The sequence below is a fragment of the Rhinatrema bivittatum genome, chromosome 10, assembly GCF_901001135.1.
Source record: "Rhinatrema bivittatum chromosome 10, aRhiBiv1.1, whole genome shotgun sequence".
NCBI lineage: Eukaryota > Metazoa > Chordata > Amphibia > Gymnophiona > Rhinatrematidae > Rhinatrema > Rhinatrema bivittatum.
The window spans coordinates 46,136,691-46,160,849 of NC_042624.1; positions in this window are offsets into that span (position 1 = coordinate 46,136,691).

Here is a 24,159-nt window from a genome sequence, read left to right on the forward strand (position 1 = left end):
GGTGCCATTGGTCAGCCCCTGTCACATGGTAGGAGCACAAGATGGTGCCAGCCAGCCATTGCTCCTACCAATTTCTATGGAATGATGATTCACCTATATATATATATATATATATATATATATATATATAAATATATATGAATCATCATTTCATAGAAATTGGTATTTGTGTTAGGCATATTTTGTATACCATAATTGGTTTTATTCTTTATGTGTGTGTGTATAGCTTAAAAATATTTTGCAAGAAAAATTATGTGCAAGGATTATGATATGACTTTATTTACCTCTTGTATGTATATACTACAGCAGACACACCTTACATTTTTTTTTTTTGCAGAATTGAAAAACCATGTTTCACATATACACATTTATATTGCAAGTATGTATTATAAAATTATTTCAAGTTTAATCTTGCCTTTTGTATTACTAGCAAATGCACACTTTGTCACTAAGGCCTTAAATATTAGGCTATATATGAAATTTAAGTAGGAAATGCTTTTAAAGCAACATATTCATGAAGTGCATTTTATAACAATGAATACAGATTGATAGAAAGTGCTTGACAGTAAAGGGCATCTACAAGACATGCTGCTGGTTATTCAGCAGGCTTCTTCCCAGGACTGCCTATCAGGTCTTGATCTTCTCTGACATTTAACATGACAGAGGGGAGGATGCCTTGCTGATCCCTGAGTGTCCTGCCAGTGTGCTGGCATGAGGACCAGGGATGTTGTGCATCCTCCCATTCGCCTCCTAAGGCACCAGAATGATTTGGGATGCTACTGTTTACATGATTACCCTGCAGCCCCCTCGACTCTCCTGCTACCTCTCCTCACTTTCACATTATGATTTTGGACAAAAAGGTATGGTATTTGACAAAATGTATCACTCTTTACAATACAACCCCTCCCCCCATATTTTCATATTCAGTTTTATACTTTTAGCTGTTTTAGCTATAATTTATTTAAATTCTTGCTAAGGTAACAAGATTGGAAAGATGTGCGTCAAGCAGTACACAAAATTTCCAAAGCCATTCTTTCTCTCCAGCACTTACTCACCAGGGACAAAATGCACTCACCCATGTACTCCTACCCTATCTCCCCTTGTCCAAGAAGCATTTTTGAGGATAGTGGATGTCAGGAGTACAGGCTGTGTGCTGTTCTTCCCTGGTGAGTGCACACTCCGCCACACACTCTACCAAGCAGCCCTTCCTTTCTACTGTCCCCATCCTGATGCAGTCCTTTCTCTTCTTTACCCCTTTCCCCTTCCTCCTACTCATTCCCCTCCAACTCACTTCTTCTCTCTCTCTTTCCTGCACTCACTCCCCTCACTCTCTCCCAACACGTTCATCCAACTCACTGTGTATTTCATCTCTCTTACGTACCACTTATGTAATCGATAATGCTACAAGCACTCAAGTACATCAGGCTTCATAAAAAACTGGCTGCCTTGTTTGATAGATGTTGTTTGAAAATGTCACTTTGTACTCTTCTATGTGTACATCTTTGCAATATCTACTTTTATCTGAATCCACTCATGGGTTTCTTCACTGATACTAGGTCACAGACAAACAGATGGATGGCTATGGCCTCACCTGCCCATAAGGTCTCATTTTTGGACTTGGCTTTTATTTATAACTCTCAAATACCAATTTTCATCAAACTCCTTTCACTGATCTCTCCGCAGATACTAGGTCACAGGCAGACAGACAGACAGGACACAGCCTGCGCATAAGACATTCTTTTTTTTTCCTTTGGTAATGAATGCCCTAAAATGGAAACAAATAATTAAAGTGCAATATCTTTACAAGACTAGAATTTCTGATAAAATTGTGACACATCACTTATCACATACTAACACAAAAGATAACTAAACAAAATATTATAAACCAAGTGATTTTGCAATAATGTTACAGGAATACTTTCTGGCAGTAAGAACATGTAGAGTTCAGTGAATTCAATCGATATGAATTATAGCTGTAATTACTTATGGGTTAATGTTGCTAGTCTTCAGTACACCGAATAAAAATTACAATGTAGAAAAATTGGAATAAATATACTTCAATGAGAGACAACTTATTGATGGAATTTCCTAGCCTGCTAGAAAGCATGATTGACTATTCAAGGCAAAGGGATTTTTAGATATCACAAATGGATTATTGTATTGTATTTCTAGACTACATTACAGATGTCAATATCAGCAAAAGTGAAGAACTTCATCTTAGGCTTGGCTAATAGAACGCAAGCAACTATACATTAAAAAGAACCTTAAACAACATTAAAAAGAAATTTTTAAAGAAAAGAAACAGTTACAATGTAAACAGCAATAGCTTTTATCTAAATGTATTATTTTATTGCAGGTCAATTTATTGACACAACTGCTGGTTTTAACAAAAAGATAGAGACACTAACTACATTTGCATTCTAAAGGTCTCATGAGTTCCCATGGATTGGTCAGTTATAGGAGCTATGTTTCATCTTATTGTAAAATTATTACACAGGATGATCATATTTCTACATAATATACTTAAAATGACAAGATGTTGCTTAAATTATTTTTCAGGAAGTCATGTTCCCTGTTTCATGGTCACAAAATAAATGTTTTCCCTGATTTGTCCCAAATAACTCAAGCACTTAGAGGAAAAAGTATCTCTCTTTGCACTCTGAGGTGATTTCTCTTGATTTTTTCTAAAGTTTCCTTGTAAGTGTATTGTTAAATATGGTGAGAATAAATATAATTTTGTAGAAGTGGATCATTTCAAGTCTTATTTTATGGGGTAAGACCTCTGCTCCTGGACCTTCAGGCACTGAAGTTGGGGATAATTTGACATTAACTGTGTAATCACAGTGGAATTGTGGAGCTTCGGTCTGCTGGAGATGTATTTGCATTTATTTACAAGTATTTATATACCATCCTTCCAAGCAGATCAGGGCAGTTTACAAAATAAAATATTCATAATATATTAACTAAGAAAAAGCAAGGATAGCATATTAAAAGTCGACATAATAAAGTATAAAACATATGCAAGAAATAATTACAATAAAGCAAACAACATGTAAAACAAGCATAGTGAGTCTCAAAAAATGCACTACTCTCAGTCAGGTAGGACTTTCAGCTAAAGATAAGCATTCATGTATGCATTATAAAAATGAAGCTGAATAAAATGGGATGCTCGTTTTATGTTAAAGGCATATTTAAAGAGCCATGTTTTTCTCGTTTGAAAATTGTATAATCATGACATGGTCTCAATTTTTCTGGCATTTCATTCAATAATATAGGTCCAGCAATGGAGATGGCTCTCTCACGAACCTCACCCAAATGGGCAGAACGTATAGTAGGAACATTGAGAAAACCTTTGTCAGATGACCTAAGCATTCTTTGGGGAATGTATAGCTATAATGCTGTACCAATCCAGTTTATATCTTCATTATTGATAATTTTATGTATCAAGGAAAGCACCTTATATTGTACTTGACATTGGACAGGTAACCAGCGAAGAGTATTCAATATGGGGGTAATGTGGTCAAGCCAATTACTGCCCATGAGGATGCATGCTGCAGCATTTTGTACTGAATGAAACAGTAGGTAAGTCTAATACTAAAGAATTACATAATCTATTTTAGAAAAATAAGTGTTTGCAAAAAAGTAAGAAATCTTCAAATTCTAATAAAGGCTTTAGTCTTTTAAGGATATATAATGAATAATAGCCAGACTTAATTATAGATTTAATATGTTTTTTGACATTGACAAGTTGGGATCTATTATTACTCCTAAGCCACACGTTGCCATAGTGATGGCGATTGTATTAGTGCCCAGATTAATCTTAGGAAGTGGATCTATTACTGTTTCCTAGTTAGATTATTTCAGTTTTGTTAACATTAAGAACTAATTTCATATGCATTGTTAATTTTTGAATAGCAGCAAGTTAAATGTTAAGTAGACTTGATGTTTGTGCAAAGGAACTTTCGATGGGAATGAAATCGTCATAGATTCTGTAATTTAAACTGAGAGAAGAGAGTAATTTGCATAGTGGAAGTAAATAAATATTTAAAAGAGTTGTGGATAATGCTGCTACTTGAGGTACTCCAGTTTTAATATGTTTCACTGTGGAGTACATATTTTGAATATTTACTTGAAAGGACCTGTCAGTGAGAACAAAGTGACCCATTTTAATGCAATTATTATATATCTTCTTTATTTCTTTGATTTGCTTCTTAAATTTTTGGTTTTCTCTCTTTCAACCTCTCTTACATTTAGATCAGCCTGATACCTTCTTTTTCTGGTACTTCGTTTTCATTTTTTTTTTTTTTTTGCTTTCTTTATGGCTTGATTGATCAATATAAAAAAGAAAATAAAATGACAAGATTTGAAAGACAGCTTGCAAAGTTCGTTAATAAATAAGCTGCACTGACAGCTACTATAAATTAAAGACAATGATCCAATTTATAATTCATCTTTTCATTCTATTTCTCTTGTGATATGATGTTAAGCATAACAAGGCTCTTTTATGTATCATTTTCAGATTGATTGATCTCTTGTTGATAAGAATATATATTCCGAGCTTCATCTTCTACATAAGGGCTTCCATGCCTGCTATGTTCATACTGATTTTCAGGATGTAAATCCATTTGGGTCGAAGTAGAAATATTCACTAGCAACTACAGCTTAATATGGTACTTATTGGTTTGCTCTTCCTGGAGAAAAAAATGATTTTGAATCCCACAATTTTTCAAAACTAATAATATAAATTGTGCAAGTGGCCAGTTGCAACTCTGAGGCTTAGTACTGCTGCTCTCAAGTTGTGCTAATTCAACCCATTTGCGTGTCTGTTGTCATCTGTCCAATACATGTATGTGCTTTTCTCTTTCAAAATTATTCTGAAACTGGGTATTGATTTTTTTTGTCATGTAGCATGGTGCTCTTTGAAGCCAGATGCAGCAGGCAGAAACCTTGTGAAACAATGATTTGAAAGCACTGCTGTTCTCTCCAACTGGCATAAAATACTAGGGTTTTGCTTTCTGATTAGACAAGAACTTCAAGCAGGTGTTACTGTTGATTACAAAGTCTTTTGCACAGATTCCCTTATGGCATCCATTGCAGTCCGTGCTGCCTTTTGTGAAATGAGATAATTGGTTGCAAGTGAGACACTGCTGTGAAAATAGTTGGTATCGTCACATAAAAGCATCTTCAGTAAGAATGGAAAAGCTATTTATACCACTACCAGGAGGACACATTTGTCTCTATTAGGGTTCTAGTACAAGATGACTCTAAATGATGAGCAGCAATCAGATCCATTTCTGTTTTTAACTCCTGACTTAAAGAATATAAGGATTACAAATCTCAAAAATTTACAAAAAAACTGTACTGACTTAGTTTTCCCCAGTACCTATAGAAGTTGTTGGTAGTGGTGATGGGGTTCCACAAACAGGTCTGGTTTTTTTAGAATACACTAATTATTAATCAGATATATTTGAATATGTTTGGCCTAAGAACCCAGTTTATTTGAAAATTTGGTTATTTATACCAATTTATTAGATCATAAAAATTGCCTTGCAAGGTCAGATCAATGGTACATGGAGTCCAGCATCTTGACGGACATTGATGACTCCCACCCTTTTGTAAGTACCCAGAAGATCCAAACGGGGGAGACCTATTCCCTGTTATGATCCCTTGGCTATAATACTTGGTTTGACCACATTCTTTGCCAACAAATTCCACAGGTTAACTCTGTGTTAACAGAAAAATAATACTTCCTTAGAATTATTTTAAATCTCTTATCAGTTAGTTTAATGGAATGTCTCCTAGTTGTATTACTGTTTGAAACCACAAAAAACTGCTCCTTATTCACTTGTTCTACACCACTCATAGAAACATAGAAACATAGAAACGACGGCAGAAGAAGACCAAACGGCCCATCTAGTCTGCCCAGCAAGCTACGCACTTTATCCATTTTTTCCCCTTTTTTTTCTCTCCCACCTGTTACTATTGGCTTCCAGTACCCTCCAGCCCTAATTCCCCTCCACCCCACCACCAATTTAGAAACAAATTTCTCCACAGCCTTCTGTGAAACAACTAGATTTTAACAAGCTGAACACAAATAGGCGTTTATTATGTCTGTATCACGTACCGTTTGCCAGAAAAGTGTGATATACATTAAGCATTATGTGTGTGTAGCGGCATAAGCTATAATGGCAATGTTGGCACCAGAAAACAAAACTAAAAATGTATCACCGCTGATTTTCATTTGTAATCACTGTCTGACGCTTCGCGGATAAGAGTCCAACAATAGTCACCCAGCATGGAGGGGTTCCATTTGTCTTGATACCGTTTCTCCATTTTGACAATGTCTTGATGAAATCTTTCACCATGTTCATCTCTCACAGTGCCAAAGATGTCTGGGAAGAAGTCCAAGTGGGAATGAAGAAAATGTATCTTCAATAACATGTTGCACTTCATCAATTTGTATGCCTGAAGCAGATTTTCAACCTATTCGACATAGTCTGCTGCCTTATAGTTGCCTAGAAAGTTACAAACAACATTCTTGAAGGCTGTCCAGCAACACATACTGTACCTTGCAGAAGACCATCAAAGAGATCTGTGGGCCAACGGAAACACCTTCTTTTATCTTGGCATCACTTATGTGTGAAACAGTTGCTGCAAATAATCAAAGGCTTTACTTTGCTTGTTCATTACCTTAACAAAATTTTTCATCAGCACCATTAGACGCTGTCCCGGGGAAGCGTGCGTTGGCAGTCAGTCAGCATGTGGAAGTTGCTTCTGCTCCGGAGGAGAGCAGTAAGGTAAAAAATAAAAAAATTGGGGATATGTAGGGTTAGTTTAGGGGTCGAGTAAGAGAGGGGGAGGAAGTATAGAATTAGGGATAGGGAACTGGGGAAGCCCTTTTCACTTTGCAGTGCGTAATTTACAAAATCACCCCCTGTGTGCCGAGGAGGCCACCTGCCCACACATATGCACATGGATATTAAAATCTGGCACACATGTGGGCATGGGAATCTTATTTTATAACATGCGTGCCGACATGCACATATTATAAAATAGTCACATCCATGTACGTGTGCCGGAAACCGTGTGCACATGGATGTGTGTACGTGGGTTTTAAAATCCACCCGAAAATTGCTATTTTATAAACATTGAAAATATGTGTATACTTTAGGTTTGGCATGCACGTGTAAAAAAAAGAAAAAAGGTGTGATCTAGTTGCATTCCAGAGTGGGGCCAACAATTATACAACTGCTATTTTATGAGACTTACATACATTTGGCAGCTTACTTATTTAATTTTACATCCGCTAATTATCTTGTGTAACTGATATCAAATGTGCTTATTATGTAATATTGACAGAGTGGGAGGTCTGAGTGAACTGAGGGACATTCAGGCTGAAGAACCTGAAGGTTTCAATGACTTAGAGAAGGACTGGGTGAACCAATAAAAGAATCAGAAAAATTGCTAATTTCAATTATGAGTTCATGTTTACCAATTTATGCATTTAAATCAGGTTCTACATGAGCAAGACCTACTTTATTTTTGCATGTAAAATATATGCCCATATATTTTTTAAATTGGTAGGAAAAGTAAGCACATTCAGTACATTGAAATACTCACTTTCAATGCATTGCATATGTTCACACATAAGCATACACACGTCCGTATGTTGCTGGGTAGACATACACGTGTTTTATATTATGCACCTATGTTATTCACATGGATTATAAAATACTATCTCCACATGCCCATATATACATGTATATGTGGCTGCACAGATTTGTTTGTAAGTTACCCTCTGAGAAAATAGGCATATTAGACCAAAGATGATATCTTGCAAGCTCCCATTTCAATTATGACCTAAGATGATTTGGCTTCTATTTGCCAAGATTTTGGCTGTTGATGCACATTATTTCTCCAATAAGGGTGGCCTGCTTGTTGCAGTGGTTGCTACCCCCAATTGAGCTGGATGTCACTTGGATGCAGATTCAAAGCTGCTCTCTAAATTGGGTGGAGGGGAATTAGGGCTGGAGGGTACTGGAAGCCAATAGTAACAGGTGGGAGAGAGAAAAAGGGGAAAAAAATGGATAAAGTGCGTAGCTTGCTGGGCAGACTCGATGGGCCATTTGGTCTTCTTCTGCCGTCATTTCTATGTTTCTATGCTTGTTAATGTTTAATTAAATACCTTGGTAACAGAGCTTTTTTCTCTAAGACATTTCCTAAATAATAGCATTCCTTCTAATGTGGTGGTAGCTAATATTTAGACCTCTAGGTTGGGCAGTAAGTAGTACATGTCTTAGTTGTAAAATCTCAGCTGGAATTATAAAGCTAAATTAGCTGGGCGGATAGGCAGACTAGATAGGCCATACGGTCTTTTTCTGCCATCGTGTTTCTATGTTTCAATGCATTTATTTGTATAGTATGTCAGGCGTTATCTTTTTCTTTTTCCTGTTATGTTTCTTGAGGTCCATATTCAAAGGGGTTTATCTGACTAAGTTGCCACTTAGCCAAGCAACTCTGGGGTTTTAAATTGTTCACCTATTTGGCCTCCCTTGAGTTATCTAGCTAAGCCATTAGTCGGCCAACAACTTAGCCAAATAAGATAGGTGTAGTCCAGGGGTGTTCCAGGGCAGAGCAAATAACCAGATAACTTAGCTGGATAATGCAGATATTCAGTGCTATCTGTATAAGTTTAGGACTTCATGCTTCATGAAATATGGATACCCTAAGAAATGTGCAAGTTTTTTTACTTTTAAAAAGTACTTTTGCATTTGCAAACTTTTGGCAACAATCCCCTTCCCCTGCATATACACGGACTCTTTGCATTAAGAGTATCATAACCTGGGAGACTGAAATGGAGGGGAAGAGACAGAGTGACAACCGGGAGGGGAGAGAACATTGACATCTCTTGGAATGAGGGGCAGCAGAAAGAGTACTGGTAGTAGGGAATGTGAAGGAGAGGTAGAAAGTGCATCTGTACCTGGGAAGGGATGAAAAAAACTCAATACCTGGAGGAAAGGCAAGCGTGGAAAGGACAGCATCAGCCCCTGGAGTGGGAAGGCTGGTACAGAGAAGACATTTTTATTTATGAGATCTGATGAACTTACAGACTGACACATCACTGTTGAGCAGTGAACTTTTGAAAGAAGTTCACATATCGCTAATCATCAGTTTACAAGTACTGCCCCAGAGATGAGAGGGATACAATAGGAAACAATAGTTATCCAGATAAAAAATTAACATGTATGGAAGGATGAAAGTGCCTAATCATAGATCATATTAATTGCTGCTATAAAATAAATAGGGACTGAATTGTAATTGGCTTGTAGTCAGGTTGTTCACTGCAGCTATTTTATTCTGTGTTAATAATGACTAGTTTTAATTTCATATACATTCTGGCTGTGATGGAAGATTTAATGAGATGAACCTAAAGATTTACAACCGTGTAGTTTTCAAAGTGTTTTGCTGTCAGATAGTGCTTTGAATACAACACAAGATGGAAAAGAAAACGAAGACAGGGAAATCCAAGATCTCTGCTACCTAACCACAGCCTGCTGCTATTTTAAGAAGAAAACCAACAGGCCGATTCAGTAATCTGTGCGGGAGAGCCGGCGCTCTGAGGTGAGCGCCTGCTCTCCCAACGCACGCTCAGGCCGCTCTTCTGGGCACGCGATTCTCTATGCTATTGAGGGCCCACTAGCGCGTCCCTAGCACCTCCTTATTGGCAGAAGCGGCGGCTGTCAGCGGGTTTGACAGCCGACGCTTAATTTTACCGGCGTTTGTTGTCAAACCTGCTGACAGCCACGGGTTTGGAACATGGACGCCGGCAAAATTGAGCATCCATTTTCCAACCCGCGGGCAGAGTTTTTTTTTTTTAAGATTTTTTATTTTTTTTTCTACTTTTGGGGCCTCCTACTTAATATCGCTATGATATTAAGTTGGAGGTTGTACAGAAAAGCATTTTTTTTCTGTTTTTCTGTGCACTTTCCAGGTGCTGGCTGAAATTAACTCCTGCCTTTGGCAGGAGTTAATTTCTGAGAGTTAATTGTGCGGCTTGGCTGCACATTTTACTTTCTGTATCGAGCGGGACTAACTAATTGGCTGCACATTTTACTTTCTGTATCGAGCGGGACTAACTAATTGGCTCAACATTTGCATGTTGAGCCCACTATTAGTTTCGGGGGGGGGGGGGGTGTGGACTCACATTTTCCACGCGCTATTACCCCTTACTGTATTAGGGGTAATAATAGCGCATCAAAAGCGCGCGTCCAAACGGGGGCTAACAGTGTGCTCGGCCTGAGCGCACCGTACTGGATCGGCCTGAAAGACTTCATCGTCCAAGTCCTATTCTTTCTTGGCTGGGGATATGAATGGTTTTGTTTTGTGGCCAGCGAATGAAGCAGGGTGAGGGCAGATCTCATTTTTGATGCTCTAATCCCCCCCCCCCCACACACACACACCTTGGTACCTGCTGAGTGCACTAGTCCTGACACTGCTATGACATGACTGACTGCACTGAAGTCACCAGAGTCTAGCTGGAGATAGAGCTGGCAAGTAGCTGTGACCAAGAGAAGAGTTGTTTGGAGGTAGCAGTTATCCTGGAAGCCCCTGCAGGAAAGGTGCTTGGACCACACATGCTGATGTTGGTGGAAGCAGGAGGGGAGAGTCGCCTGATGGAGTTTCAGTGATCAAGACTGGTTAGATACAACAGTGAGGGGACTAGACCAGGAACTGAAACTCTACAGCAGATATTGGTTGCTATTGCTTACTTGAAAAGTTTGCACAATTTAGAAACTGGAATACCACAGAGTGTGGAGCACTGTCTGGACAAGAGGGTGATGTAGTCAACACTGGGAGCCATACTCAAAGCATTAAACAGCTGAAAGAAAAATTCAGGAGTGTAACACAACTCTTATTAAAGATCATCCAGCTCTCCATGCTAAGACTGAATATTTGGAGAATGCTTCCAGAAGGGAAAAGAAAAACTATCTACTTTCCAAAGTCATTTTATTGTCCCTCTTTGATAAGGAAGTGTATGGTTGATCTTTAATAATCTCATGATTTTAAACACCTCTATCATAACCCTCCTCAGCCGTCTCTTCTCCAAGCTGAAAAGTCCTAATCTCTTTAGTCTTTCCTCATAGGGGAGCTGTTCCATTCCCTTTATCATTTTGGTTACCCTTCTCTGTACCTTCTCCATCACAATTATATCTTTTTTGAGATGCGGCGACCAGAATTGTACAAAGTATTCAAGGTGCGGTCTCACCATGGAGCGATACAGAGGCATTATGACATTTTCCGTTTTATTCACCATTCCCTTTCTAATAATTCCCAACATTCTGTTTGCTTTTTTTGACTGCCGCAGCACACTGAACCAACAATTTCAATGTGTTATCCAGTATGACGCCTAGATCTCTTTCTTGGATGGTAGCACCTAATATGGAACCTAACTTTGTGTAACTATAGCATGGGTTATTTTTCCCTATATGTTTCATCTTGCACTTATCCACATTAAATTTCATCTGCCATTTCAATGCCCCAATTTTCCAGTCTTACAAGGTCTTCCTGCAATTTATCACAATCTGCTTGTGATTTAACTACTCTGAACAATTTTGTATCTTCTGCAAATTTGATTACCTCACTCGTCGTGTTTCTTTCCAGATCATTAATAAATATATTGAAAAGTAAGGGTCCCAATACAGATCCCTGAGGCACTCCACTGTCCACTCCCTTCCACTGAGAAAATTGTCCATTTAATCCTATTCTCTGTTTCCTGTCTTTTAGCCAGTTTGAAATCCAAGAAAGGACATCGCCACCTATCCCATGTTTGTCGGCATTTTTAAAATATTCTTTTATTAGTATGGTTTTCCTATTATAATTGATGCTTTATGTTTCTTGACGTTATTTGTTTTATGAGGAATGGTGGTTCTGTTATTCCATTGTTACACACAGGCGGATTTTAAAAGGGTTACCCGCGTAAATGCTCTTGCTTGCACTGAGCCTATTTTGCATAGGCCTGGCGACACGCGCATGTCCCGGGACTTTGTGAAAGGGGTGGGGGCAGGGGCAGGACAGAGGTCTCCGACGCAGTGGCTGTGCCGGGGGATTGCGCGGCGGCAGCTGGCCGGCATGAGCAAGTTACGCCTGCCAGATGCAGGCGTAATTTACAAAATAAAGGTAGGGCGGGATTTAGGTAGGGCTGGGGGGCGGGTTAGATAGGGGAAGAGAGGGGAAGGTGGGGGGGACAGAAGGCAAGTTCCCTCTGAGGCCGCTCCGATTTCGGAGGGGCCTCGGAGGGAACAGGGAAAGCCATCGGGGCTCCCCTTGGGCTCGGCGCGCGCGCGGTGCACTAGTGTGCACCCCCTTGCGCATGCCGACCTCGGATTTTATAACATGTGTGCGGCTGCGTGCGCATGTTATAAAATTGGGCATACATTTGTGTGCACCGGGTAGCGCGCACAAATGTAGGCTGCACACTTAGGTTTAAAAATCTGCCCCACAGAGTCTGGCTTCTTGGGGTTTCCATTTCAGTTTTTGACTGCATATTGCTGGTCCTAATTTGTGATCCTTTATTCTGTATTTGGTGAGAGTATGTCTCTGCTCTGCACATGTGACCAAGGGGAGTGATTCTGTTAGCATATACTGTCTGTGTAGGGATCTATAGCAATTGGGTTTGCTTTGTTTCCCCAGTAGGTGGAAAATTGGTATTTTGCGACCCAGTGTAATATTTACCTGTGTTTTTTCACTGGTAGGGTTCTTGTTGTTTGGGTCCTTGGTATTACTACTGTTATGTTACGATAGGTCTGCTGTATAGATTTTGAGTATCTTTTTTGAGGGGTTTTGTGGTAGTTCACACTATGTCTGATAGTGGAAGGTGTTTGTGCTGCTATTACTGTGAGGTGACACCGGACTGTGAAAATATGTTTTTGTATGATGAGCTATAAGGGAAACATCCAAGCTCTGTTGTTCAGGGAATATCTGTGGATGGGCATGTTACAGAACTGGAGGTACGGATTTATATTGACATTCTGTCTCTTCCTGTATAGATTTCCAGAGTTCACTCTCATAGCCATATAGAATTAGTTGAATGAAGCTATCAAATAATTTTAATAGTAGTTTTACTAGAAGTGTGAAACTAAGCCAGCTTTTTAAAATTATGCAGAAGACCCTTTGGACTTTCTTCTTAAGACTTTTTTATAGTCAATTTTAAAGCAGGGGGCTATGCTATGGAGGTGGGTGTGATATGAGGAAATGTCATTTTGGCTCCCCCCCCCCACCCCAAATTCTTCTGTCTAGAGATGCCACTGATTTCTGTGACTTTAAGCATTAATACAGAATGATTGGGGGGGGGGTGCTAGAGGGGCACACAAATGCATTGGGCACCACTGTGCCTGGTCCACCTTAAATGCCTTAATGAGAGTATGCTCTATGGCAGGATCCTGCAGAGTAGATGGGGCTCAGAAGGCATAACCAGAGACTAGGGAATAAGGGCTGGGATCCAGATGGGGATAATCAGACTATACACGGTAGGGATCACAAACCTATTAAATGATGCACAGGATGGAATTTTATAATTTGGGATTAAGATATGCTGTAGGCACTTAAATCCTATGTTCTCAACCCCTGAAGGAATTGGACATCCAGAGTAGTTGATGCTGCTTTCCTCTTGCCCTGGGACAATTATGCCGAAAACCACCTCATCCACCACTAACATGTGGGTGGGGCCTGCCCTCACTGGAGAAAGGGGTGGGGTCAGTTTGGGATGTGGACTTCCCTTTTGGTTTTGAGGATAGTAAACCACAACATACTTTTAAATAGACTAGAAGAAATAGGATTAGGCAACAAAACAATCAGCTGGTTCAAATCATATCTAAGTAACAGATATTTTCAAGTTCAAATCATAGATTCTATGTCAGAAAAAATAGACCTTCAGACAGGAGTACCATAGGGATCTGCCCTGTCTGCCACACTTTTCAACATATACCTACTGCCATTATGCCACCTGCTAGTCGGCCTGGGAATCACGCACTACATATACGCAGACGATATTCAATTAATATTACCCATTGACGATACAACTGAGAAAACATTAAACATAGCAAACATGTATCTAGACATCATCAAACAACTATTAAATCAAATGGAGCTAGTAATCAATATAGAGAAGACAGAATTCCTTCATCTAGAAAGAAAAAAAAACATGGAGATCTCACACAACCCAATCACACTAAATAACAACAAACAAATAATACTCGCAGAGAAAGTCCGGAATAGGAGTAATAATAGACACAGAACTAAGCTTAAAACAACATATATCCATAAAAGTAAAAGAAGGATATGCCAAACTCATGGTCCTCAGAAAACTTAAACCACTTCTAACAACCGCCAACTTTCGATCAGTACTACAAGCACTAATATTTGCAAGCACTGATTATTGCAATACCCTTCTACTAGGCTTACCATACACCTCCATAAGACCACTAAAAATATTGCAGAACACGGCTGCAAGAGTATTAACTGGAAAAAGGAAGAGAGATCACATTACGGAAACACTGGCTGAGTTGCACTGGCTTCCCATTGAACAAAGAATACAGTACAAGACACTATGCACCATACAAAAATTAATACAATATGAAAATGCAGACTGGCTGAACACAGCCCTTTGCGTACACATCCCCAACAGAAATTTAAGATCAGCCAACAAAGTGCTTCTGACGATTCCATCAGTCAAGACAGCAAGACTAACACAGGTAAGAGAAAGGGCATTATCCTTAGCAGGACCCATATTATGGAACTCCATGCCATTGGAATTAAGACTACAAAGAGAAAACAAAACTTTCAGAAAAAAATCTTAAAACTTGGCTATTCAAACAAGCCTTTCAAAAAGAGAAGGGAGAATAGAATCCAGGGAAATGCAAGGTTTAAACCAGGTAAGTGCAAGGGACAAAACACCCACGCAAACAGAAATCACTAAGGGTGTATGTTTTTGTTTTTAATAGAATTCATCAGTAAAGGATAAGTTACTTATAGAATGAGTCCTTGACTCAAAACTGCTATAGAATCGACCGGGACATGATAGTGTTCACTCTCATTTAACAACTAACATTGATTAAAACTATGTTACCGAACATTATGACACCTGTGTAAACTGATAGAGGTTAATAGCATTTCTTTTGTGCCTTACTGTAAACCATTGTGACGGTACCCACCTTAACGACGGTATAAAAAAAGTTTTAAATAAATAAATAGTAAACGGGTCTTTGTGTGAAGGAAAATTTTCTCTGGTTTTTGGACTTCTATCATTAATCCAATTCTGAAGAAATCATCTATAGACAATTCTGAATGCTCTAGCTATAGACTAGTGGCAAATATTTCTTTTCTAGTTAAGATCTTAGAGAAAGAAGTTACCTATCAATTCACATCCTTTTTTGGAGGAGTCAGAAGGATTAGATCCTAATCAGGCGGGCTTTCAGATGGGCCACAGTGCAGAGACAGTATTAAAGTGTCTGTTAGTGATGATATTCTCTGTTGGATTGATGGGGGTCAACAGGTCCTTCTGATTTTATTAGACCTGCCTTTGACTGGTCAGTTACCAAATTTTGCTAGATAGGTGTAAGAACAGGGCTATTTAATATTATTTGACAATATATTTCTGCTTTCCTTTCAGGAAGGAGCCAACAGATTTGTGTGAAAGGGAATTTCTCATCATCAATATTGTGGTATCCCTTAGGGATCACCCCTGTATCCACTATTTAATATTTTTTTTAAAGCTGTTGGGGAAAATTGTCAGTCTTTTGGCCTGAAGCTTTATTTATATGCTGAGGACAAATTGTTCCTGTTTGTAAAGACAGCATGTAGACTTTGTTGGAACTAGATTAGAGGCTAATAGAAGTTTCTAACTGGTTTGTGAAAAATAGATTGATTTTAAATATTAAGATGACAGAAATTTTGAAAGCAGGGAGACCAGTTGATGACTCATTACCTGTGGCAATAAATGTGGGATCTGAGTCAGCAAACCTACTATACCTGTGGAGAACAATCTGGGACTGTTTTTGGATTAAGAGTTTTGTTTAAGAGACTTTGTCCTTTCATAGATTCTTCGTCTTTTAAACTGTGCTATAAGCTTTAGTCACTTCGCAGATGGACTATGGTAATGGCCTGTGTATGGGGTTCCCTGAGAAACTCACGTACAGGCTACAGCCACCTGGATTGTGTCTCAGAATTCTTGTAGGACATCTGTGGCACTTTGTTGATTATCGAGATTTGGATACTCACTACACATCATCAGCATACTTTCATCTATGCTTTCTCTGAAGGACTTAAATGTCCCTGTTTCTTTCCAGTTCCTGCTCTGGAAATTCTTATGAGACCGGCACATCCATTTTGAGAGGTTATATTGGTTTTCATCAGATAAGTACTTTTAATTTATTATTAGCTTTCTTAATATGGTTTATTGACTTTATTTTAATATTCATGTTCTCTAGTTAGCAATGTTAATATTACATGGTGTTGGCTATATTTTTAAGCTCCAAGCAACTAATCTAGTCATTGTTGGGTTTGGGGCTTTTTACCAATTCCATTTGTGCCTATCCAAACTTAGATTTTTTATTTTATATGTTTTAAAATTTTATTAAAAAAATATATTTTCCACATGGCTGTGATGTCCTAATTTTTTCAGGGTGAATGATTCTTAAAACTGGGTGGCACAAACATATTTAATAGGGATGTGCAGCCAGAAAGTATTCGTTGGATTCGGGATACGTATTCGTCGGGGCCCAGATACATTGCATTCGTTCAAGGGCGCCCCGATACGTTGATACGTGCATTCGTTTTCCAGTTCCCATTAAAGTCAATGGGGGAAGTATTTGCAGCCTATTTCTGGCTGCAGAATTGGGGTTTTATTATCAATTTTGATGAAACATCTGGGGAGCAATCATTAGAACAACAAAACAGCTCCAAGGTACTTAGACTGTGGCAAAGTGGCACCAAAGTAGCATGAATAGCCTAAGGTACTTTAAAGGGGCAAAGGGGTACCAGGAGTGGCAAGAAGAGTGCTTTAATAGAGGCACAAAGCAGCAGCGAGAGTATCAAAAACACACCATAGCTTCAAAAGAGAGCACCAATAACAGATGCATGAACCCTTGAAGGCAGCACGACAGGCAAAGCAGCAAGACAAGTGGCATCGACATCCTACAGCACAATGAAGGAGGAACATAGCAAGCAGAAAGACTAGCACCAACACACTGAGCAACCATGATAGTGGCCAGAACACCACAAGGAGTTGAGTGAGTCATCTGGTATATGGCAGGAAGGCACAGAGGCAGAGGGTAGATACAGGCTGGCTACACCCAAGGAGAGTTCCCTTTCCTTTGTGCAGGAAAGGGCTCCCTAGAATGGGTTCGCCTCTAGAGTGAAATGTTTCCATTGGCATCTAGTGAGCTCTCGCTGGTCTTTTAAAATCTGATAGAGTTAGCAGATATACAAAAGAGAATTTTCAAGACCGAGGCGGAGGAGGTTACCATATAAACTGCGGTTCAACATGGGTCAGAGGGTAGATACAGGCTGGCTAGACCCGGGGAGAGTTCCCTTTCCTTTGAGCCAGGAAGGGCTCCCCAGAATGGGTTGGCCCCTAGAGTGGAGCACGAGCCTTCAAAGCATGGTGACCTGGAGCATGGTCTCACTGTGTTGTGTTTGCCACAGTTTAAGTACCTTGGAGATCTTTTCTTGTTATGAACAAGGGTCAACAGGTGGTAAGAGATAGGCTGCAACAACAGGGAGAATTCCCATACCTTTGAGCAGGAAAGGGCTCCCTGGAATGGGTTAGCCCATAGAGTGTATAATAGTACAAATTGTTAGGATTTAAGCATTTGCAAACAGATCATGACTTCATAAGCAAGACGGAGGAAGTTCTCTTCTCTGCCCTGAAACTAAAGAAAATTGTTTTATTTAAGGATCAATGCTGTGAAGGATTACTAGTTTGAATTGCCAGAGATTGAGGTTTCCCTTTCCAATGAGGGTTCAGCCGTTAGGACTGGACATAAGGCCTGGACGAACAGGCACAACAGTTGAGGAGAGAGGTCAAGCCCACGTAGGGACATAAGGCCTGGATGGACAGGCACAGCAGTTGAGGACAGAGGTGAATCCCACCTAGAGACATAAGGCCTTGAAGAACAGGCACAGCAGTCGATGACAAAGGTGAATCCCACCTAGGGACATAAGGCCTGGACGAACAGGCAAAAGCAGTCGAGGACAGAGGTGAATCCTACCTAGGGACATAAGGCCTGGATGAACAGGCACAGCAGATGAGGACAGAGGTGAATCCCACCTAGGGAGATAAGGCCTGGATGGACAGGCACAGCAATTATTTTTTAAATGTATTATATATTCTGCTTTTCACGCTTTTCCAGCATAGTGGAATACATTCAGGTACTGTAGGTATTTCCCTATCCCCAGAGGGCTTACAATCTAAGTCAAACCCTTGTATGGACATAAGACCTGGTCGGACAGGCACAGCAATACAGGACAGAGTCAATCCCATCTAGGGACATAAGGCCTGGACGGACAGGCACAACAGTCGAGGACAGAGTTCAATCCCACCTAGGGATATAAGGCCTTGACAAACAGGCACAGCAATACAGGACAGAGTCAATGCCACCTAGGGACATAAGGCCTGGATGGACAGGCACAGCAGTTGAGGACAGAGGTCAAGCCCATGTAGGGACACAAGGCCTGGACAGACAGGCACAGCAATACAGGACAGAGTCAATCCCACCTAGGAACATAAATCCTAGATGGACAGGCACAGCAGTCAAGGACATATGTCAAGCCCACAAAGGGACATAAAGCCTGGATGGACAGGCACAGCATTCAAGGAAAGAGGTCAATCCCACGTAGGGACATAAGGCCTTGACGGACAGGCACAGCAATCGAGGCAGAGGTCAAGCCCATGTACAGACATAAGGCCTGGACAGACAGGCACAGCAATACAGGACAGAGTCAATCTCACCTAGGGACATAAGGCCTGGATGGACAGGCACAGCAGTCGCGGACAGAGGTCAAACCCTTGAAGGGATGTACAGCCTGGACAGTGGATGGTCAGGCACAGCGTTTCAGGTCAGGTACATGTGCGGCAGTGCTTATATTATCTGGAGCATAGGAGGCAGTTGGAGCTGCTGCAAGGCTTTCAATTTCTTTTATTCATCTTGCTATTCACAGGGAAAATTTGGAAGCCCAAGCAAAGGCAGGTTTACTTTCAAAAACACTAGCATTTCCATCAACTCTGGTGCCAGCCTTGCACGGTGAGGGCTCATGATATCCCCTGTCATTGAAAAGACACGTTCACTGGGCACACTGTTTGGTGGACATGACAGATATCACTGAACCATTTTGGCTAGGTGTGGCCAGACCGTGGACTTGTGTGCCAAATATGCCAGTGGATCTGTCTGCATGTTCTATGTCGGCTCTGAGAGATACCGTGTCACTGACAGCTGTGCTGGTGTCTCCTTTGCTTGGGTGGGCTGAGAGTCACTCATGCCAGCTGCTTTCTCTCTTGCCCGTCGCACAACAGATGAATCTTTATGGGCAACATGCCTTTGGCATTCTGAAGTGGAGGAGGAGGTACCATCTGTTGTTGACAGAGTGCTGCTCTTGCTTGGGCTAGCAGCACAACTCTCTGAAGTGCCTGCTGTTTCCACCTCTGCTTCACGCCTATTCTGTCTCTGCCTATGGTGCTCCTGTTCATGGACTTTTGCTAATAGCAGGTCCTTCACCAATAAGAGATAATTGTACTGTAGGGTGAGTTTCCCTTTCACACGGGGATCACAGACTGTGGCGAGCATGTATGTGTTCTGTTCTGTTAAAGGCCTTAATCTCTCTTCCACCTGCTGCTGCAAAACATCCAGACAATGCAGCACCTCAACTGTCATTCTCTCTTCCTGTTTAAAGGCCTCCAAATGTTCATCTAGGAGATTAACTATAGGGATGATGTCAGCCAAGGTGGCACTTCTGGAACTCAGCTCCTCCATGACATCCTTGAAAGGCTGCAGGATTTTTACCAGCTGACTCATGACTAACCAATCATGATGCCCTAGGGGATTCTGCATATCTATGTCCATTGTACCAGAAAATTCATGAAGGGGTGTCTGCAGCTCCACTAACCTCTCGAGAATCATAAAGGTGGAATTCCACCGGTGGCAATGTCTTGAATGAGACGCTTGTGAGGCATCTCCAAATCAGTCTGCTTTTGTCGGAGAACCTTCCCCGCCTTCACACTTCTGTGGAAGTGCGCTGCTATGTTCCTGCACTTGTGTATTAACCTATGCAGGTATTCATTCTCTTTGTCATTGGACTCCAACCCCAGAGCTGACTTCACTACCAGGTGCTGAGTGTGTGCAAAACATCGGATGTTCTTAAAGTGCCCGTCGTTTATTGCCTTAACCATGTTTGCACCATTGTCTGTGACAAAGAACCCTGCCTGAGGATTCCTGTCTCGCTGGTGTAGTTGCCAGCCCTCCAGCATCTGTCTGATGCATGCTAGAATATTGGCTGGGGTATGGGCCTGGTCCGTTAGGTGGGTGTGCAGTAAAGCCCACCTCCACCCTGATACTTCTTCAGTAATAAAGCTGCTGGCTGCCCCCGCCTCAGCCAGGTCCCACCAGTGTGCTGTCAGGGAGAGGTAAGAGTGTGCAGCATGCATGGTGGTCCAGATATCGCAGGTGAAATGCACTCTCCCCTCTGCCTTAGCTAGCAGCGCTTGCATGCGACTGCAATACTGCTTGTACAGTCTGGGGATGACCTTTCTGCTAAATGTGGCTCTGGAGGGGACTTTGTAATTTGGAACTATGACCTTCAGAAAACGCTTCAAACCCACATTCTCCACTAACTGCAAGGGCTGGTCATCAAAGGCAATCATTTCCCCAATGCTCCTGGTTACAACTTTTGAGGCTGCCTGCCTCATACCCTGGGATAGCATTACCGCACTCCACCCCATTTCCTCCAAGGTTGATTGTTGCTTCTGCCACATGTCAGGGGGTTGCTGGCCTGCCACCTGACTGCTAGAAGGGGATGAGGGTGTGGGCTGACTCTGCTGCTTTTGAACCACTTTATGCTGCTTGGAAGGGGTCCCTTGACTGGTACAGCCACCATCCCCAGATGTCAGTACTCTTGTTGAGTGTTGCCTCTTCATATGATGCATCATGCCAAAATTAGATAGATGTCCCATTTGCTTGCCTCTGCTAATATCCCTGCCATAGTAATTACACCGAGCAAAACGTGGGTCATCCGTCACTTTAAAGTGGCTCCAGATTGCAGATGTTGTTCATATCCTCCCTTCTCTAAAGCCTTGGGGGTGGATACTGGCACTGGAGCTGAAGTAGTGGGTGCACCCTGAGAAGCAATGCCAGGAGCCTCAGTCACCCTCTGTTCCTGCGCTGACTGCTCTTCCTCCTCCTCCTCCTCCTCATCAGTTTCATCTCTCCCCTGCTGTACTGAAGTGGAGGCTAAGACAGGACTAACTGATCCTCCTAAAGCTTTGTCAGCTATTACTTCTTCTGTTTCTGATGAGAATCCCACACAAGATGTTTCTTCATCTGAATCAGAAGCAAACAGTGACTGCGCTACATTGTCAACGCTAAGTGTTAGTCGAGACTTCTGTCCCCCTGCTGCTTTTGGATGTCAACATTTTGTCTGGCATGATTCAGCCTCCCCTTCCTTCACCTCCAAAACTACAGGGTCAGAAACAGGTGGTTGTGATGGTGATTCATCATGGTGAGATTTCATTTTTTTCTGGATGGAACTGCCTGCCCCTCCAAAGAGTTTAGATTGCGACAGGTCCCTTTTTAACTTTAATGGGGGAGTGGTACTAGTGCCTTTTGAAGTGCCTCCTCTGCCAGTCCCAATCACTGGACTACATATAGCTTTCCCTGACATTATGGATTTAATGTCACTGCCTAGTGCCTACTGGCTGCCCACTGTCACAGTGCCTTGCTATGCACTAATGTAACATGTGTGGTGTGCACACACACACAGCTTGCTTGTAAGCACAAAAGAGGCAGACTGGGGATTTCATTGCACAGACTGTCCCAATAATAAAGTTCAGTTTGTTAAATGACCCACTGCCCACTGTCACAGTGCTTGCTATGCACTAATGTAACGTGTGTGGTGTACACACACGTGCAGCTTGCTTATAAGCACAAAAGAGGCAGACTGGGGATTTCACTACACAGACTGTCCCAATAATAAAGTTCAGTCTGCTAAACTGCCAGCCCACTGAAGCCCAGTGCACAGAGAGACTGAGTGACTTGAATTAAACAAACTCAGTTTAAAAAAGCTGTAATTGTTGGCACAGCAGGAAAATCGATGAAATATATTTTCCAATGGAGTTTCTAGCAAAATTGAATATATCTCTCCCAGCTACAACACCCAAATGGTGCTTGCTTGCAGCCTAGCCCAGAGGTTGAATGAAACAAAATGGCCCTGCTAGCAGCTTCTCTCCCTTGGCACAGAGAGACCATCTCAGATCACCTAAATAAACTGCTTAAAAAACAAACAGGGCTAGTTGACACAGGCACTGCAGCCAAATAATAAATAGCTTTTTTCCCTAATAACTAGCCTAGCTAGCAATTCAATAGAGATTTCTGAACTCAGACTAGCTCTGAGTGCAGCCACCTTCTGCGGTGACCACCTCCCCACACCATCTCTGCAAAGAAAGTGTGTGGCACACCGCGTGATTAAGTATATATAGTGCTGGGTTATCAGGAAAATCGTCAGCGAGCACTGAATGACAGCACGCTTACCCGCATTCCTCTCAGCCACATCCATACCCTCTGCCACATATACACACCATGCAACATAACATGTAAATATTTTAAGATAAATTGATATGCTCCTAAAAATGTGCCAAACCTTTAACTTACACGGTGAAAATCCTGATAAAAACTATTTTTAGTATTCGCCAAATATACCTAGGGCCGGATTTTAAAAAGGTTATGCGCGCCAGGCCTATTTTAAAAAGGCCTGGCGCCACGCGTAAAGTCCCAGGGCTTTACTAAAGGGGCATTCCGGGGGCGGGGCAGGAGCAGGGCCAGAGGTCTCCCACACTGTGGCCATTGCCTCTGTGTTGAAGGATCGCGTGCCGGAGGGCTGCCAGTGTGCACAACTTGCGCCTGCCTAAAGGTAAAATAAAACTTTTTTTGGGGGGTTAGAGTAGGGCTAGGGGGAGGAAAGGTTAGGGGGAGGGAACGGGGAAGGCAGCATGGTTAGGCACATGCATGGTGCACAATTGTGCTCCCACTTGCGCGTGCCGACCCCTGATTTTATAACTTGCGCGCGCAAGTTATAAAATCGGGTGTACATGTGCGCGCGCTGGGTAGCACGAGCACCTTTGTAAAATCTACCCCTGAATTGCCTGAAAAATAAACCTCTAAATTTACAATTCAAATACCCCTAGGATCAGAAGCCCTGTTTATAAAATACTGGCATAAATATAGCCAAGGATGTTTACACGGGTAGCTGACCTTTGCCAACACTTTTAAAAATTACCTTCCCTGTTTTTAGTACAAATTCATGGAGTAATGATCCATTACTTTCACACAATTTTCTGTAAAATTGCACAGTTTGTGAAAAAGGATAAAAAGTGGTAATTTCTTGTAAAATGAAAATGCTACTTTTCACACTAGCATATTACTTTTTTCTGATTGTTCCTGCTGTTCCCACTGCTTCCACTGGCAGTTTTGGCTACATTTGGTTGATAATTAGGCAAAGTTAGCCAAGTGGCATTTCTGTAGGACTTAAAAAAAACAAAACAAAACATAATAATACCCATTTGTTTGGTTGATGGCATTTTCCTTCAGTTACAGCTTCCCCCTTACATTTTTCCCTGAAACTGTGGTAGCTTGCTGTCGCTAGATCCTTTTTTATTAAAACCCTCAACAATTTTCACCAAATTGTGAGCACACACTGTGCTGTATCACACATTATATTTTACATAATTCCCTTTTTCATTCGCTCCTAAAATCAGAAGCAATAGTTTACATGGCAAACCTTTCAATGTTCTTATACTGAATGTACAAACAATGTTCATCATCATGTTTTCTAATGAAGAAATAAATAGGCATTCAGCATCTCTATTTGTTAGGGGTGTGAATCGTGTGATCGATCGTC